Source organism: Colobus angolensis, unplaced genomic scaffold (assembly GCF_000951035.1).
Source record: "Colobus angolensis palliatus isolate OR3802 unplaced genomic scaffold, Cang.pa_1.0 Scaffold52, whole genome shotgun sequence".
NCBI lineage: Eukaryota > Metazoa > Chordata > Mammalia > Primates > Cercopithecidae > Colobus > Colobus angolensis.
The window spans coordinates 10,042,351-10,060,729 of NW_012118710.1; the positions used below are offsets into that span (position 1 = coordinate 10,042,351).

The 18,379-nt window shown below is 36.6% G+C and overlaps 1 long non-coding RNA gene across 1 annotated transcript; it reads right to left on the reverse strand.

Annotated features, from left to right (window-relative positions):
• Positions 1 to 5,447: 5,447 nt before the first annotated feature.
• Positions 5,448 to 8,432, reverse strand: LOC105525193. The gene is made up of 2 exons (XR_001003870.1): positions 8,298 to 8,432; positions 5,448 to 5,948 (listed from the first exon to the last, which is right to left on the reverse strand). It is a non-coding gene; the product is annotated as an uncharacterized LOC105525193 (long non-coding RNA).
• Positions 8,433 to 18,379: the final 9,947 nt, after the last annotated feature.

The following is an 18,379-nucleotide window of genomic DNA, read 5'->3' on the forward strand; positions in this document are numbered from 1 at the left end:
TAGATTGAGGAAAAATGATTTAGCAAATTAAATTCCAGTGGAAGTGGGAAGTTTCAGTTTGGTCAGTGCTCTGCTGGAGACTTGAGATGTGTGCAATGTCATTTTATTTCATGTTTCATTGACAGCTAACAATATTAGACATCTCGTAATATTTATTCACCATATGTACTTCCCCTTTTGTAAACTGTCCATGTGTTTGTCTACTGATACATTGGGGCACTAGGGTATTTCTTACTTAAATTAGTGTTTTATAATTTTTGTTCATCTTTTACTTTGTAATACACAGGTTTTACATTTTATCAATTTACAATACAGATTTTAGGGGATTGTGATTTATGTTGTACAAAATCCACATATTAGGACAAAAATAATCCTTAGCCAAATTTTGTCTTTTATTCAGGTGTATGCTATGTAATGTTTAATCCTTTTTAAAAATTAAACCTTTTTATTTTGCAATCATTGCAGATACATAATCAGCAAGAAACAACAAGAGAGATCCTGGGCACCATTTATGCAGTTTTCCTCAATAACATCTTGTAAAACTGTAGAACCATAGTCCAACCAGAGTACTGACATCGATAGCGCCAACATACAGAACATTTCAATCACCATAAGGATCCCTCAGGTTGCCTTTTTATATCCCCAACTCCTGTCTCTGACCCATGCCCCCTCACCCCTAACAACCACTAATCTGTTCATTTCTATACTTTTGTCAGTTCAAGAATCTTATACAAAAGGAATTACATAGTATGTAATCTTTTGGGATTGGCTTTTTCTGATGCAGTGTAATTCTCTGAAGATTCATTCAGGTTGTTCTGTATATTAATAGTGTTTTCCTTGAGATTTTCTAGGTAGACAATCAGCTTTTTCAAATAACATTTAATTTCTTCCTTTTTTTAAACCTGTCTTTTATTTCCCTTTATTGCCGTATTTCCCTTTTTTGCCTAATTGCACTTCATAGAACTTTGAGCACTATGTTGAATAAGAGTCATTAGGGATGATACCCTTATCTTATTCTCAAGCTCAGGAAGAAAACATTCATTCAGTCATTCACCATTAAGAATTATGTTAGCTGAAAGTTTTTTGTAGGTGTCCTTTAATTCCTATTTTTCTGAGCATTTTTTTCATAAATGAGTGTTGAATTTTGTCAAATCCTTTTTCTGCATTCATTTTATGACATTTCTTCATTAGCTATTAATATTTGCACTACACTGATTGATTTTTAACTATTGAGCCAGTCTTCCATTCTTGGAATAAGTCTTACTGGGTCGTGGTATATAATTTTCATATATTACTGAATTCTATGTCATATTGTTAAGTGTATTTTTGTGTCTATGTTCATGAGATATTGGTCTGTGGTTTTTTGTTATGCTGTTATTCATTACCCAAGTATTTTTATCATTTTTATTTTGAAATTTAATATGCAGGGGTCCATAATTTTATCAATTTGCAGTATACATTTTGGTATCAGGGTATTACTAGCTTCCTAAAATGAATTAGAAAATACCACCTTCTATTTTCTCAAAGACACTGTATAGAATTGCTGTCAAATCTTTACAAATGTGGTGGAATTCTGAAGGAAACAATTTGGCCCTGGAGACTTTCTGTTTAGGAATTTTTTTAGTACTTATAGGGCTATTCAAATCATCTATTTTACATTGGATAAGTTGTAGTAGTTTGTGTTTTCTAGGGAAATGATCCATTTTGTCTAAATTGTCAGATTCATGTCTGTACAGTTCAGAGTATTTACTTATCCTTTTGATGTTTGCAGTATTGGTAGCGATATCCCATTTTATCTCTGGTAAGTCCTTTTTTTTTTTTTTTTGACAGTCTTGCTTGAGGTTTGTCAATTTAATTGACCTTTTCAAAGAACCAGCTCTTTATTTTGTTTTATTCTTCTTTAAACTGTTTATCTGTTTTCAATTTTATTGCGTTCTACCCTTTGTTATTGCATCTTTCTGCTGGCATTGGGTCTATTTTTCCTTCTTTTTTTAGGTTTTTGTGGTGGAAGCTTAGGTTACTGGTTGAAGACATTTCTAGAGCATGTATTTAGTGCTATATATTTTCCCATCAGTTCTGCTTTATGTGTCTCACAAATTTTGTTGTTTTCATTTTCATTCAGTTCAGTGCATTTTTAAAATTTGAGATTTCCTCTATGACTATGGGTTATAAAACTATTGTTGTTCAGTTTTCAAGTGTTTGGAGATTTTCCCATTATCATTCTTATTGATTTCTAGTTTGGTTCTTTTGTGGTTGGAGAAAGTACTTGTAGCATATCAGTTCTTTTAAATTTGTTGAGCCTTGTTTTACGGCTCAGCGTCTATCTTTATATGTTGTTCTGTGAGCACGTGAAGAACATGTATTCTGCTGTTACTGGAATGTTCCATAAATAGTAGATCCTATTGTCTCATGTTGTTGAGTTCTTTCATATTGTTATTGGTTTTCTGTCCAGTTCTACCAATTGTTGAATGAGGGTTGATAAAGGCCCCAACTACAATGAATGGATTTATCTGTTTCTCCTTTTAGATCTATCAGTTTCACTTCACATATTTTCCAGCTTCGTTGTTTGCTGCATGAACATTTATGATTGCTATGTTCTTTTGGTAAATCGACCATTTAATTATATAATGTCCCTCTCTGATAATTTCCTTAGTTCTGAAGCTGACTTTAATGTTAATACAGCCATTCCTGCTTTTTTTTGATGGTTTACGTAATACACTATTTTATTCCTTTTAATTTCAACCTGACTATGGCATTATCTTTGAAGTGAGTTTATTGTAAACAGCATATAGTGTATCATGTTTTTAAGTTCACTCTGTCAATCTTTATATTTTAACTGGCTTTTCTAGTAATCACATTAGACACATAATTTATCATAGTCTATTGGTGTGTCATATTAGTGGTTATCTCGTGTTCCTTTACCCTCCCTCATTTATAACATCACTGTCTTAAATCTTTCCTCTACATATATACCAGATGTTATGATTTTTCCTTCAATCCTAACTCATAATTTAGAAAATTCAAGAGGAGAAATGAAACTTAGTGTACTGACCAATATTTTGCTTACCATGTTCATTGTTTCTAACTGAAATTTCAAGATTCCTTATCAACTTCCTTCGTGTTTGGAGAACGTTAGCCATTCTTTTAGGGAGATAAACTAACAACAAATTCTTAATTAAAAAAAAAAAAAGTCTGTGTATGTGTATGTCCTGATTTCCCCTTTATTCTTGAAAGATATTTTCACTGAGTAGAGCATTTTGTACTGACAGTTGATTTATTTCAGCACTTGAAAAATATCTGTTACTTCCTCATGGTCCCCACAGTTTCTGATGAGAAATCTTCTGTCGTTCAAATTGCTTTTACCATATAGAACGTGCGTCATTTTTTTTCTTGCTGCTTTCCAGAACTTTGTTTTTCTTCCTTAATCAGAAGTTTAATTACTATTTTTCTTGGTGTGTCTTTGGTTTATCCTGTTTGGGGTTTGCCCAGCTTCTCAAATCATAGGTTTAAATCTTTGCAAAATGTGAGAAATTCTTAAGCCATTATTTAAGTACTTTTTCATTCTCTTCTCTTTCCTGGAATCCAATAACATAAATATTTGCTCTTTATCACAGGGTCTTGTTCATTTTTCTAGTCTATTCTAATTTCCTCTAAACTACTTCTTTCCTCTGTCTTTTCCATTCTGTTGTTGAGTCCATCCATGGAGCTTTGCATTTCAGTTATGGTATCTTTTGGTTCTATAATTTCTCTTTGATTCTTCTTTATATATTTTATTTCTTTTCTGAGCTTTGTAGCATTTTTTCATTTGCCTCAAGCATGTTTAAAGTCACTTGCAGTAGCACTTTTACTATAGCTGCTTTAAAATGTTTGTCAGATGATTCTAACAACTTTGTCATCTCAGTGTTAGCATCTATTAATTGTCTTCTATCATTCAGTTTGAGATCCTGTCCATTCATAACAAGTAACTTTTGACTGAATCTTTGACATTTTGTAATATGAGACTTTGGTTATTATATAAAGCTTCAGCCTGGAGTGATGACTCATACCTGTAATCCCAGCCCTCCAGGAGGTCAAGGTGGGAGGATCACTTGAGCCCAGGAGTTTCAGACCAGCCTGGGCAACATAGGAAGACCCCATCTCTAGAAAAAAATGTTAATGTTAGCAATGTGCGGTGGTGCACACCTGTGGTCCTAGCTACTGGGAGGCTGAGGTGGAAGGACTGCTTGAGCCCAGGAGGTTAAGGCTGCAGTAAGCCCTGATTATTCCACTGCACTCCAGCCTGGGTGACAGAATAAGACTTGGTCTCCAAAAACATATATACATAAAGAAAGAAAGAAATAAGCTTTTACTTCAACTGGCTTTTGCTGACATTGCTCAGCAGGGGGGAAGTGAGTCCCTACTTTATTACTGCCAGAGAGAGGTAGAAGTTTAGGTTCCCCCTCAGCCTTCCTGTAGAGGGGTCTACTCAGTACTTCTGGGCAGGGTACAAGTCCTGGTTCTCACATGGTCTCCACTGCCACCATGGTGGAGGTGGCCTCATTACTGAAGAGTAATGCCAAACATTCTGACTCTGCACTGAGCTGCGTTGATACCAAACAGTAAAGAAGGGAAGGAATACAGCATTAATGCTGGGTAGGTGTTGAAATCTAGGCTTTCCATGTGGTCTCTCTTAAAATAGCAGGTATGGACTCTTTACTTCTGGAGAGGAATCAACAACACAGGTCCTTACTTAGCCTTCTGTGACACTATCCCGGCAGGTGTATTGGAGTAGCTTGTTGCAACCTCTTGAGGTGAAAGTCTAGACTTTCCACTTAGTTTTCACTGATGTGGACTGGGTGGTGGCTCACTTTTTCTTTTACTTTTTTTGGTAGTGTTTGGCTGGGGTAGGTTGTCTGAAGGTTTTCTGTCTTGCTGGGCTGCCCTACTGTAGTCCTTTGGCTAGAGAGAGCAGACTTTTATTGGGGCTGGTTTTTGGTCTACATATATTGACATATTGGGGTTGTTATCTTCTTCAGCTTCTAGAGTGGGAAAGCACAGAAAGCAGAAAAGCACTGCAGTGTGGTCCAAAACCTGCCCTTCCCATTGAAAGCTGCATCTTCTAATCTTTTGACCATGAACACTCTTGTTTATTGTCCTTTCTGCTTTGGTATCTGTGCATTTCTGTTGAATTTGTGAGCAGTTCTCTAACACCATTGGCCTTGGAATACTTTTTCACTGTGCTTTCTAACTGATTATGAGATACGAGATATTATGGGATATGAGACAAGAAAAAAAATCACAAATGTAACTCACCACCATATTATTCCTTACGTTGTGAAGTCTGTAGCTTACTTGCCTTCTCTTCATCTTTCAGAGGCTCCTTCTGTTTGTTCTGTATGTAACGTCCAAGCTTGTTGTAATTAGGGGGAGGAATGGGAAGGAGCGCATCTAATTCAGACTTCCTGAAGTGAAAGTCCTTAAAGCTTCTTTTACTGCTCTCAGTTGGTTTGTAGGTATTTTATTTTCATTTTATAGGTGCCACATGGTTCATGTTATGTTCATTCTTAAGTTTATAAATACGCATGTATATAGTTACTATTTTTAAGTCTAATGTATGTAGGATCTAAAACACTTAAATTCTCCATCGTTTCTCAATTTCTCTTAACCTTCAGGGAGAGTCCCAAGAAGCATATATATGTACGAAAAACGTTCCAGAGAGCATCACATTTTATTACTAATTGCAGTTTTGATTCCACAACCCTGTATAACTTGGCATTCTGGTGAACTGGGCCCAAACATCTGTGAATCTTAAAAATAGTGGTTGCCTCATTATGGCTTCCTTATGCATAGGATTAAGAACACAGATCGTGAAATCAGACAGCCTGGCTTCCACACTCTAGCTGGGTGACCATGACCACGAAGAAGTTCCTGAATGTTCCTCCTGAATATTCCAGTGTCAGTTTATTCACCTACAAAATGAAGATAATATGAGTATTAATCTGCTGTCATACAAATAGTCCTTTTTTCTCTGTAGGTAAGGGAAATCTAAGATCAGTTTTCTCTGGTTGCTTTCTGTATTTTTTCTTTGTCTTTAGATTTCAGAAGTTTAATTACATTGTGTCTTGATTTGGATTTCTTTGGTTAAACCTGTGTAGGGTTCATCCAGCTTCTTAAACTTACAGGGTTAAGTCTACAGTAAGGCTAAGTGTATTAATATGTATGTAGCATTTACAACAGTGTCCACCTCATGAGAACCATTAAGTGTCAGTGATTAGTATTACCACTGCCTTCCTTCAAGGCAGCACAGAAAGAAGAAAAGTGCTGCAGTGTGGTCCAAAACCTGCTCCTCCCATTGAAAGCTGCATCTTCTAATCTTTTGACCATGAGGACTCTTGTTTATTGTCCTTTCTGCTTTGGTATCTGTGCATTTCTCTTGAATATGTGAGCAGTTCCCCAACACCATCGGCACTGGAATACTTTTCCATTGTGCTTTCTAACTGGTTATTATTATACTAATAAAGATCACACCTTCCTTATCTTTGTAATTGTAGTAAAGTGCACTGGTTTCTTAGGCATTCTAGGAGATTTTTAGTGTATGTGTGTGTGTGTTTGCATGTCCAGGTAGTCAATTATTTTATAGGTAAATTATAATTTCAGTCACTATATCTTTTACTTCAGTTACACTGCTCAGGACTTGAAAAATGTGATTTTCTTTGCTCTCTTTGTTTTCATTTTTCTTTTTCGGAGACACACATAAGTGTCTTGCTCTGTCACCCAGGCTAGAATGCAGTGGTGTGAACATAGCTCACTACAGCCTTGACATCCTGGGCTCAAATGATCATCCCACCTCAGCCTCTCGCCTCGCATGGCTAGTGTTTCTGTTGTTGTAGAGACAGGGTCTTACTGTTTTCCTTAGGCTGTTCTTGAACTCCTGGGCTCATGTGATCCTCCCACCTCAGTCTCCCAAACCACTGGGATTATAGGCATGAGCCACCAAGCCCAGCCTGTTTTGATTTCTTATACAGGTAAAATATCCATCCTCTAATTTCCATGTCAACAACTTCTCCGTCACAATTAACATTTTCTCTCCCTATGCTCCGCATTCAGGCATCTCATTAATTATTTATTTTTTACTGCCTTCAACCTTTTTATTGATAATTTTATTGCTGGGTAACAAACCTGCATGTTATGCACATGTACCCTAGAACTTAAAGTATAATATGCAACAAACCTGCATGTTATGCACATGTACCCTAGAACTTAAAGTATAATAATAAAAAAATTAAAAAAAAGAATATTTTTAGACACTGATGCTCCTTTTGTTAATAGAGTTATGTTGAGCAGAGAGGAAAAACCAAATATTTTCTCATCTTCTTCTGGTCTATCTGCATAGGTAAAGAAAAGTCTAGGGCATTTCTTTGTCTAATGTTTTACAATTTCTATTCGTATTTTTTAATTATATTTTTATATGCATTTTTATGGTCTTTTAAAGGAAATTTAAAGATGGTGGATCAGGTATAACCGGTGTGCTACCATTTTAACATAGATATCTCTCAAGTGACAACATGCTATAATTGTTACTCATGTGTGACCTTAAGTATGTAATTCTTTGAACTCAAGTTTCATCATATTTAAAATGGGGTAGGAAGAGAGTGTTAAAATTATGTTTTCCGGTTGTAAACAATCTTTAATTATCTGTTTGTATTCATAGGAATGTTTAAATTATGAGGTAGAGATAATGAAATTTAACAAATGCAGATGATTTAAAAATACATATATTTAGCCCAGATTCAGTCAACTGATTGACTACCAAAAACTCCACTCAAAAATAAATGCCTGTGTAAGGTATAACAATTCTGATACCACTACACATCTATTTTGGAGTTGAACAATTAAGTAAATGGAAACATCTAGGCTTCTCATTACTGGGTGGGAGTTTACAGGTAAGCAAGGGGAAGAGGCCAGATTAGAACTAAAAGCATTCTAATAAATTAGAATTGAAAACACCCTTATAAATTCATGTTCAGCATAACATCGTTACATATAGAAATGTTTGGGCAACAAAATAAGTAAAGTGGTATTAGATTATAACCCAAAGTATAAAATAAATATCCATGAATCCATATGGATATAAATAGTTGAGTGAATTAGTAAATTGGTGAGAGTAGACAAATCTCCCATGCAGAAGAATCCAAATAATTATGTAGATGTTCTATCCTCAAATAAATAGATCGTAACTTCCCCACTCCTTAAGTATGAACTGTGGTTGGTGATTTCTTTTGAAGGAGTACAGTATAGAATGGAGGGAAAAACCGTACCTTTACAGAGAAATCTGGCAAACATTACCTCAGCCAGGTGATCAAGTTCAATATTCAGCAATAAGTCATGTTGTTAGTGTGTGCTCTTGATATGACATGATGAGAATTGCACTTCGCTTCTGTGATATTCCTCCTTAATACACACAACCACAGTCTAGTTACAAAATTAAAAAAAAAAAAAAAATCGGACAAATCCCAAGGGAGGAAAATTCTACAAAATACCTGTTCAGTACTTCTCAAAACTTTCAAGATCATCAAAAACAAGGGAAGTCTTGAGAAACTGTCACAGCCAAGAGGAACCTAAGGAGATATTATGATTAAATGCAACGTCATATTCTAGTTGGGATCCTGGAATAGAAAAAGGATATTTTGTTAAAAAAAACTAAATAAATATGAATTAAGTATAAATTTTAGTTAATAATTTATCAACATTAATTTATGAATTATAACTAAGACACCATACCAATGTAAGATGCCAGTAATAGAGAAAATGGGCTGTAGGATGTGTGGGAACTCTATCAACTGCAATTTTTTCCTGTAAATTTCAAACCGCTCTGAAATAAAAATACCTGTGGAATAAATGAGTGAATGGAAGGAAAAACAGTGTAGGAAACAAGGACAGAGATTTTAAAAATTTATGTACTGAAGAGAGCTTTGCATAAAATATACTGAGTATATTGGATTAGTTTTTAAATATAGACTAGAATAATTCTTTTCTCTTGCAAAAATAGATGCAAATAGAAGACAAAAATTTGAACACTGGGACACAGCCAGCATGTAGCCAATAGCATTTGATTTCAGTAAATAGCTTATAATAATCAGGCCAGGGACAGTTAGCCAGCTATTAGAACTATTTTTTTTCCAATAAAATAATTGCCTTAATTCAGACTGAGAAAATATCTGAGGGAGGATGGTCAGAGTAGTAAATACACCCAACAAAATTATTAATTAGTTTTACACAGCTATGGCCAAAGACACAGAAATAATGGGCTCCTATTAGAGAAATAAACCAAAAGAAGATATGAACTGTATTGCACAATTGTGTTGGTTTGAAACTGAGAGTTTCTCAGACTTCCCTTGTTTCCGACGATCTTGAAAGTTTTGAGAAGTACTGAAAGCCGTATTTTGAAACCCCATTTGATACAGAATCATCTTAAAATGATGAGTTTGTCATGTAATTGTTTTTCATAATGTAGATAAATGATACATCAATGTCTTATAAATATTTCCCAGTAATCTAATGATCATATGCTATTTTTATGCTTCCTTTAATTTTCAAGGAATTTTTAATGCTTGATGATTTTTAGCCAATTCAGTTTACTTTTCCTTCATTACAATAAAATGTTGTCAAATTAAATACACACATGCACAGAAGAAGGAAACTACTCATAATCCCACGTTAACTGTTTAAAATATATTTCCCATTAGGTTTAAGTGCTGGGATTACAGACATGAGCCACTGTGCCTGGCTTATTTTTAAATTTTGAACTATAATTGTGACTATATGTATATTTAATTTGTATTCTGCTTTTTATCAGTTTACTACAGTATTTTTATGTATTTTAAAATTTTAATAATGTGTTGTTATATCTTGATTTACTAGTTCATTGGATATTTAGAGTTTTTCCCAGGGATATTTTATTCACTCATGTATGTCCTAATTCCAGAAGAAAAATCGAAACCCAGTGATTTTGTGTCTGTGTGTGTTGTGACTATAGCATTCTTGCATTTGAAACTCAGGAAGGAAACAACTGGGATCTAAACAGCCAATTTTGGAGGTCTAAAATATAAAGTTTTTTTTTTTTAACTGCCATATTCATTCCCTTTAGCATCCTGAAGTTTGAGCTCACAGTCTGGTTGGCCATATAATAAAGTGGCAAACGCTGCATCTCGGACATCAGAGAACAAGCACCTATGAAAGTAGGCTTCCGACTTCACCCTCTCTCGCAGGATATCATTCCCCTCAGGAGAACAGTTGTCAGAGCGGCACTGAGGCATGTGCTTCATGAGTTTCCAGAGGGAGATCCATGACAACCTCTGGTAGGACCAGAACAAACACAGCAAGCCACTTCTAGTCGGCATTGCCAGTTAGTTTTCCAGCAAGCCAATGAAAAGGCCTGTCAAAGTTCCCGTTGCTTCTGGCAGAAATGTCACAGTACTAGTGATATTTGTTTCATTGGAAGACAATACATTTTGCCTTAATTTTCCTGTCTTTACTATCCATTACTGAAGCAGCTACATCGTCTAGGGTAAATATCCAGGTTTCGTCATCTTGTGCCAGGAAAATTTAGGAGCAGAGGTTTAATAGGCAAGAGAAAGGAAAACAGCTCTCTAGTGACAGAGAGGAGAGTTCTGAGGGTAAAAGGCAGCCTGCTGGTGGTGGATCCACCGGATTTTATAGTCTGGCTTGGAGAGGCAGTGTTTGATTTACTTAGGACTCAGAGATTGGTTTAATCAGGTATGACGTTTACATAGGGCACTGGGGAAGGCTGGCTGCCTCACCCTAATCTTATTTTGCACATGAACTTACCCCTTGGCCAGGGCCATCTTGTCTGCTCCTTACTGTACACGTGGCTGGCAGAGAAGGCAAGATGGAGCTGCCATTTTGAACATGGTTGGCACAACTGCCAGCACCTATGGCTACAACTCAATTTTACAGGCTGCTCTTTGTTAGAAAGAAAAATGATTTGGGGCTGCTCTTCATTAAAAGGAAAACCTTACCAAGCACTTCTGCACCCTCACTATCTGCCTGTTATAAAGTTTTGGTGCCACAAAAGAAATAGCGCTCGAATAGAAAATTTTCTTTTATTTCTTCTCAGCAAGGCAGTTTACTTCTATAGAAGGGTGTGCCCTCACAGATGCAGCAATGGTGACTACACACCTGGACAAGGGAGTTTCGAAAAGGGGGTTTATTCCTGACGCACTTGGCCCCTGCTGCTGTGTAGTTCCCCTATTGGGTAGGGTTAGACAGCACAGGCTAAACTAATTCCGATTGACTAATTTAAAGAGAGTGATGGGGTGAGTGGTTTGGTGGGAAAAATGGTTATGACAAGCAGGAAATCGGAATGAGTCAGGGTGGAGCAGGCAATCGGAAAAGGTTGCTTTACGAGGAAGTTAAGTTGAGAAGTAGAAGGCAAAGAACTGAACCTACTGATATATCGATTCTTTGAAGAGAAATTTAGAACTCATATCTAACATGTCTAACTCCTGTGTCATTGCATTGCCACACAATGTGATGGGATGTTTCCATGTGCTGCCATCTGACCTCAGTGCCCATTAGATACATACTTATAACTCTTGATGTTATATCAGACATGATAATGGTACACTGGACTTGGATGCAATAGCCATTTATCAGGCCACCAAGTATATGTTTATCACACTGAATTTAAAAGGTCTAGTGTTGGTAGGAAACACAGGTAATGGACCTCAATATCTAAAGTGACTGTATGCTTCTCAGATTCACCAGTCAAATGACATTAACATTTCCCAAATATAGTTTTACCAGTACTGCCATCACCAGCCAACACATGTTTAAGTAAAACTTAGAAATGTCCTTGGGCAGCCATCATAAAGGCTCTTCCAGAAGTATCTGTTCCTCACCTGACTGAGCCGAAATATATTTGTTGGTTGGTTTTTAAATCTGAGTTCATGATGAAAATGGGAACACTTAAAATGTCAAATATTGCAGCATGAAAATGCCTTCATATATTTTCATGATAAGTCTTAAAAATGAACTATTTGAATTAAAAACTCTCCAACTCATCAGGATTGTATGCATTAATTCGTATAATATTTATTAAGAACCTACTAGGTGCCAGGCACTGTTCTACGTGCTGTAAGGAAAGCAGATAAAATTCCTGCATTCATGGAGCATATCTTTTTCACAGCCCAGAATTAAGGAGCCACTGCCTCCTGAGGTGAAGTTGGTAATGCCAAGAAAATGACCAGTACTGGAAAAAATCTTGACCAGACACTGGAAACTCCTTACATTCTACTCCAAGTTCACCTCTGTTGACATAGAGTGAGCAGATAGATGCCAGAAGAGGAAATCAAAATCTTCTAAAATGAGAGAGAGAAACTATGAAGCAAGTACTGATTTTCTGATCGATGAGCAAGTTCCCAATTTTATGTATCTGGGGACTGGGGAAATTTGTTGGTTAAAGGAAAGGAGGGTGGGAAGAAAACCAGCAAGACTGAGTTGGATACACTCTACAAAAAACCCTACCATGTGAGAAAGAGAAAATGCTTAATATGCACTAAAATCTGGACATAAATCAGAGTTCAAAAGCCACACATTGCTCAAGTAGAAGCAAAACTTGGAATACTGGGTTTTATGACTGGTTTTGAACTAGGAAGCTGCTCATGCTTTTAAAATTTTGTGGGGTAGTTTTTGGTGGTGGGAGGAAGCAGAAACTACAGAGGGCCACAGGGAGTGAGAAAGGTTCGTGGCAAGCTAAGGGCCAATACTGTCGAATTAGATTTTTTTTTAATCCAACAAGAGCAGTCACTAAATTTAGAGGCTCAGTCCACGCTGCATTTAAAGGATGAAAAAGCAGGGTCACAGCTTTGGAATTATTCTCTATCTTGTCTGGATGGGAAAAGGAAAGTCATTTGGGAGCCTGCCAAACATTATATGAAAAATACAAAAGTGAGCCCAGGAAAAAAATAGATTAATTTTCCCCCAAGGAAAACAGACACAAGGAAGAAGAAAAGAACTAGAGTATATGATAGAGACAGAACATACTAACTTGCATCCCTTAAACGTGGTGTCTCATCACATCCTTGAAGACATTATTTGGATAATTTACCACTGTTGTGTCAAAAGAAGGCAAAGTAAAGGACAGGCTGTGAAAAGGGGCTCAGAAGAAGTTAGAAAAACATGGACCTTTGTATATTTTCCTGTCATAAAATACTAGTTTGTTTGGGAAGAAGCAAAATAGAGTTGAACTTGGTTAAAGGAAAGGAAGTGAAATGAAGAGTGGCTCGTTGTTGAGGCGCACAGTGCCTGTGGATTTCAGCCAAGCCACAAATGTTGCATTACCAGTATAATGCTCCTCTACCAGAAACTCGATGCCTCATTGTGGAATTATGCTCACTGCACATGGTTTGGTCCCTTTTAACACATCAAGTGCTGTTTTTGTCATATGATAAATAATTTGTGTCTCCTTAGATGAGAGTGACTCTAATCAATTTCTCTTAAAACTTGAAGTGAAAAACTGTAAGGCATGAATAAATAATTTCTTCTGAATTAATATCAAGTATCATCTTGATCTAAATATGCATCTTCAAAGTTGGGAAGGAGAATTTTGGAAAGGTTTATGTCTGTGAAACATTGAGTGAAACAAAAATCTCTGATTTCCCCTATAAATGGCTACTCTTAATGGGACTCTCAAACTAAGGAATGGTTGCCTGGTTTGTCAGCATGACGAGGTTTCAAATATTAGCTACGCATGAAGAGTGATACAGTCACTAGATATGAACTGAAAGAAAGGATTTTTTCTGCATCCTTAAGGCTGTACTGTGATGTAAACACACACACACACACACTCCAATGACATCAGTCGAAACTTCCTGTGAGCAACTGGGAAAGGGACTTGGCTCAGAATTCCAAGAAACCCAACCTGAGATTTTAAATCACACTTCTTTCCAGTGCTTTGCAATTGATTCCATTTCAATGAAATTATCATTGTCTCTGGTTCCAATCGCAAACTGAAGGGAGAAGTGAATTAAGAAGAAAAATATTTTGTTGGAAAAAAAGACATGACTCTGTGGAAACATTTCAGAGGGGCCCGCTATTCCCATGATCTGTTAGGTTACCTGGAAACAGATGTTCCATGGAACTATGGCAGTGGCTGAAGGTGAGTAGGGATGGGAAGATGAGGACAAAGACCCACAAATGCCTCCTCTTTCCTTCAGCCTCATTTGTGTTCCTGATACCAAAGCTAAACTGCTATTTGGCAAACAGAGAAGAAGAAGAGAGAGGAAGTCACAGTGTATTTCCATTTTTTGTTCAGTTTCCAGTTCCATGTCAGTAGAGCTGAACCTTGGATGGCCTAGCAATTCCCTAGGGAGGTCTGCTTGGCAGAATGAAGGAACTTGTGTTAAAGGACAGCCTTCTGTGGCTCTCAGTCCACAATCTGTCCATCCCCTCTGACCTCCATCACTATTACAGTGATGATAGCAAGACAAAGAAAAACTCTACTTCTCATCAAAAATACAAGAATTTTATGCAGGGAAGATGCTAGACAGTGCTTCCTTGGCCAAAGTCCAGTCTGGCTACAGAAATTTGTCTGCAAAAAGAAAGTAAAAGCTATCCTGTGCCTCAAACAGTGGGTGGTCTAAGTCCACACACACACAGCAGCTTCTCCATGACTGACAAATGACACAATTAGTAGATTATTGGTGTAGTAATGTGAAAATGTCCATTAGAGATAACATGGCTTAGCCGGGCATGGTGACACATGTCTGTAGCCTCAGTAACTCAGGAGGCTAGGGTAGGAGGATTATTTGAGCCTAGGAGTTTGAGGCTATAGTGTGCTTTGATCATGCCTATGAATAGCCACCGCACTCCAGTCTGAGCAACATAGCACAACCCCGTCTTTTAAAAAAATAGATAACATAGCTTATCAGTTACAACCACTGACATAACCAGCATACCTGACTATAATAAATTTTGAATTGCATTATAATGTGTAATCAGTAAATTGCCAAAATTAATGTGCTTTTTGACATGAGGTTCTGAATTACTGGGTGCTGAAAAAAATTGCCTGTGGTATTGTCAACTATTTTTGAGAGTAGCCAAGAAAAGAATTCAGGTCTCCTGCTGGCTGTTTCAGGCTTAATGATTTACCTTTGGTAGACACAGTGCTTGTTTTGGATTTCACACAAGTTGGCATGAAATCCACAAAACTTTGAACAGATGGTCCCCAAGGCCATCTATGTCCTCAAGTAAGAATTCAATGCAATGTCTTTTGTTAACAAGAGATGTATGTCAGGGGAGAGAATCTCTCAAAATTTTAGAGAAATGTCTTTGGATATACCCAGGCCTGCCACCGCATCACTTTTGAAGGCTTCATTTCTTACTGGGGTATCCCTGAAAGTCTCATCTGGGACCGTATCTAAGAAAACCTCTCATTTTCTGGAGAGTTCTGAGGCTTTCAAAGAATACCCGCAGCATTGTGGAAGCTCTGATTTCTAGTGGAACTTCCTGGAGTTGTGAGCCTTATTTTAATTATTTTTAGTTGACACATAATGTACATATTTATGTGATACAGTGATATTTTGATACATGTATAAAATGTGTAATGATCAAATCAAGATAATTGCATATCCAGCACATGAAACATTTATTCTTTTTTTGTGTGGGAGCATTCAAAATCCCATCTTGTAACTATCTGAAAATACACAAAACTAGTGTTAACTATAGTCATCCCACAGTGATGACTATGGGATCTAGTGCTATGGAACACTAGAACTTATTCCTCCTATCTAGCTGTAATTTTGTATCTATTAACCAACCTTTTCTACCTTCCTCTCCCCTTCCAAGCTTCTAACAACCATAATTATATTTCAATGAGCTCAACAGTTTTTAGCTTCCACATGAGTGAGAATGTGAAATATTTATCTTTCTGTGCTTATTTCACTTAACATAATGTCCTCCAGGCTCATCCATGTGTACATGTACCACATTTTCTTTGTCCACCCACCTGTTGATGGACATTTAGCTTGATTTAATATAATTTCCATTGTGAATAGTGCTGCAATGAAATAAGGAGGTTGAGACATACCTTAGATATATTGATTTCCTTACCTTTGGATAAATAACCAGCAGCGGGATTGCTGGATCATATGGTAGTTCTGTTTTTGGTTCTTTGAGGAACTTCCATATTGTTTCTCATAATGGCTGTACTGATACATTTCCAACACAACATATAAGATCTTCCTTTCTCTGAATCCTCATGAGCATTTTATTTTTGTCTTTCTGATCATAGCCATTCTAATGAGGTGAGATGGTACCTCACTGTGTGGTTTTGATTTGCATTTCCCTTATGATTAGTGATGTTGAGCATTTTTTAATTTACTTGACCATTTATATGTCTTATTTGGGAAATGTCTATTCAGGTATTTTGCCCATTTTTAAATCATATTATTTGATTTTGTTGCTGTTGAGTTCCTTTTATATTCTGAATATTAGTTCCTGGCTGGATAATGTTTGCAAACATTTTCTCCCATTGTACAGGTTGTCTCTTCACTTTGTTCACTGCTTTCTTTGCTATGCAGAAACCTTGGTTTGACATCATTCCATTTGTCTATTTTTGCTTTTGTTGCCTGTGCTTTTGAAGTCTTAGCCATAAAATCAATGCCTAGGCTACTGTCTAATTTTCAGTGATATATTCAAGTCTTTAATCATTTTGAGTTTATTTTTATATACAGCGAGAGATAGGAGTCTAGTATTCTTCTGCATATGGGTATCCAGTTTTCCCAGCACCATTTATTGAAGATAGTTTCCTTTCTCCAATGTAAGTTCTTGATGTCTTTGTCAAAATTCAGTTGGCTGTAAGTATAGGGATTTATTTCCGAGTATTCTATTCCATTGGTCTATATGTCCTTTTTTATATCAGTCCCATGGTGTTTTGGTTACTATAGCTTCATAGTATATTTTGAACTCAGATGGTGTGATACTTCCAGCTTTGTTCTTTTTGCTCAGGATAGCTGTGGCTTATCAGGGTCTTTTGTGGTTCCATACAAATTTTAGGATTGTGTTTTCTGTTTCTGTAAATGATACCATTGACATTTTGATAGGGATTGCACTGAATCCATAGATTCCTTTGGGAAATGTGGTTATTTTAACAATATTCTTATAATCCATGAACGTGGAATGTCTTCCTATTTGTGCATGTGTGACCTATTTAATTTCTTTTATCAGTGATTTTGAGTTTTCCTTGTAGAGCTCTCTTACCTCCTTGATTAAATTTTTTTTGTCTCTTTAGCTATTATAAACAGGATTGCTCTATTAATTTCTTTTTCAGCTATTATGTTATAGGAATATAGAAACAGTACCGATTTTTTTTTTCTTTTTCTTTTTGAGATGGAGTCTTGCTCTCTCTCCCAGGCTAGAGTGCGGTGGTGTGGTCTCGGCTCACTGCAACCTCTGTTGCCTGGGTTCAAGCAATTCTCATGCCTTAGTCTCCCAAGTAGCTGGGACTACAGGCATGCACCACCATGCCTGGCTAATTTTTTTTTTTTTTTAATTTTAGTAGAGATGGGGTTTTGCCACATTGGCCAGGCTATATGTTGATTTTGGATCCTGTAACTTTACTGAATTATCAGTTCTAAGAGTGTTTTTGGGGAGACTTTGGGTGTTTCAATATACAAGATCATGTCATCTATAAAGAGGGACAATTTGACTTCCTCTTCCAATTTGAATGCCCTTTATTTCTTTTTCTTGTCTAATTCCTATAATACAGTGAGTAGGAATGGTGAAAGTTGGCATCCTTGTCTTGTTCTGGTTGTTAGAGAAAAAGCCTTCAACTTTTTCCCATTCAGTATTAGGTTAGCTGTGGGTTTGTCACATACGGCCTTTTTAATGTTGAGGTCTGTTCCATCCATGGCAAATTTGTTGATTGTTTTTCTTATATAGGGATGTTGAATTTTACCAAATGCCTTTTCTGTGTCTATTGAGATGGTTATATAGTTTTCTTCATTCTATTGATATGATGCATCACATTTATAGATACAGGTATTTTGAACTTTCCTTCCAGCTCTGGTAAAAATTCTGCTTGATCATGCTGTATTATCTTTGTGATGCAGTTGGATTTGGTTTGCTAGTATTTTGTTCAGGGCTTTTGCATCTATGTGTATCAGAGATATTAGCCTGTTGTTTTTGTTGTCCTCATCTAGTTTTTTTTTCTTTCTTAAGTTCTGGGATACATGTGCAGAATGTGCAGGTTTATTACACAGGTATAAACATGACAGGGTGGTTTGCTGCACCCATCAACCCGTCATCTATATTAGGTATTTCTCTTAATGCTATCCCTCCCCAAGACCCTTACCCCCTGACAGGACCCAGTGTGTGATGT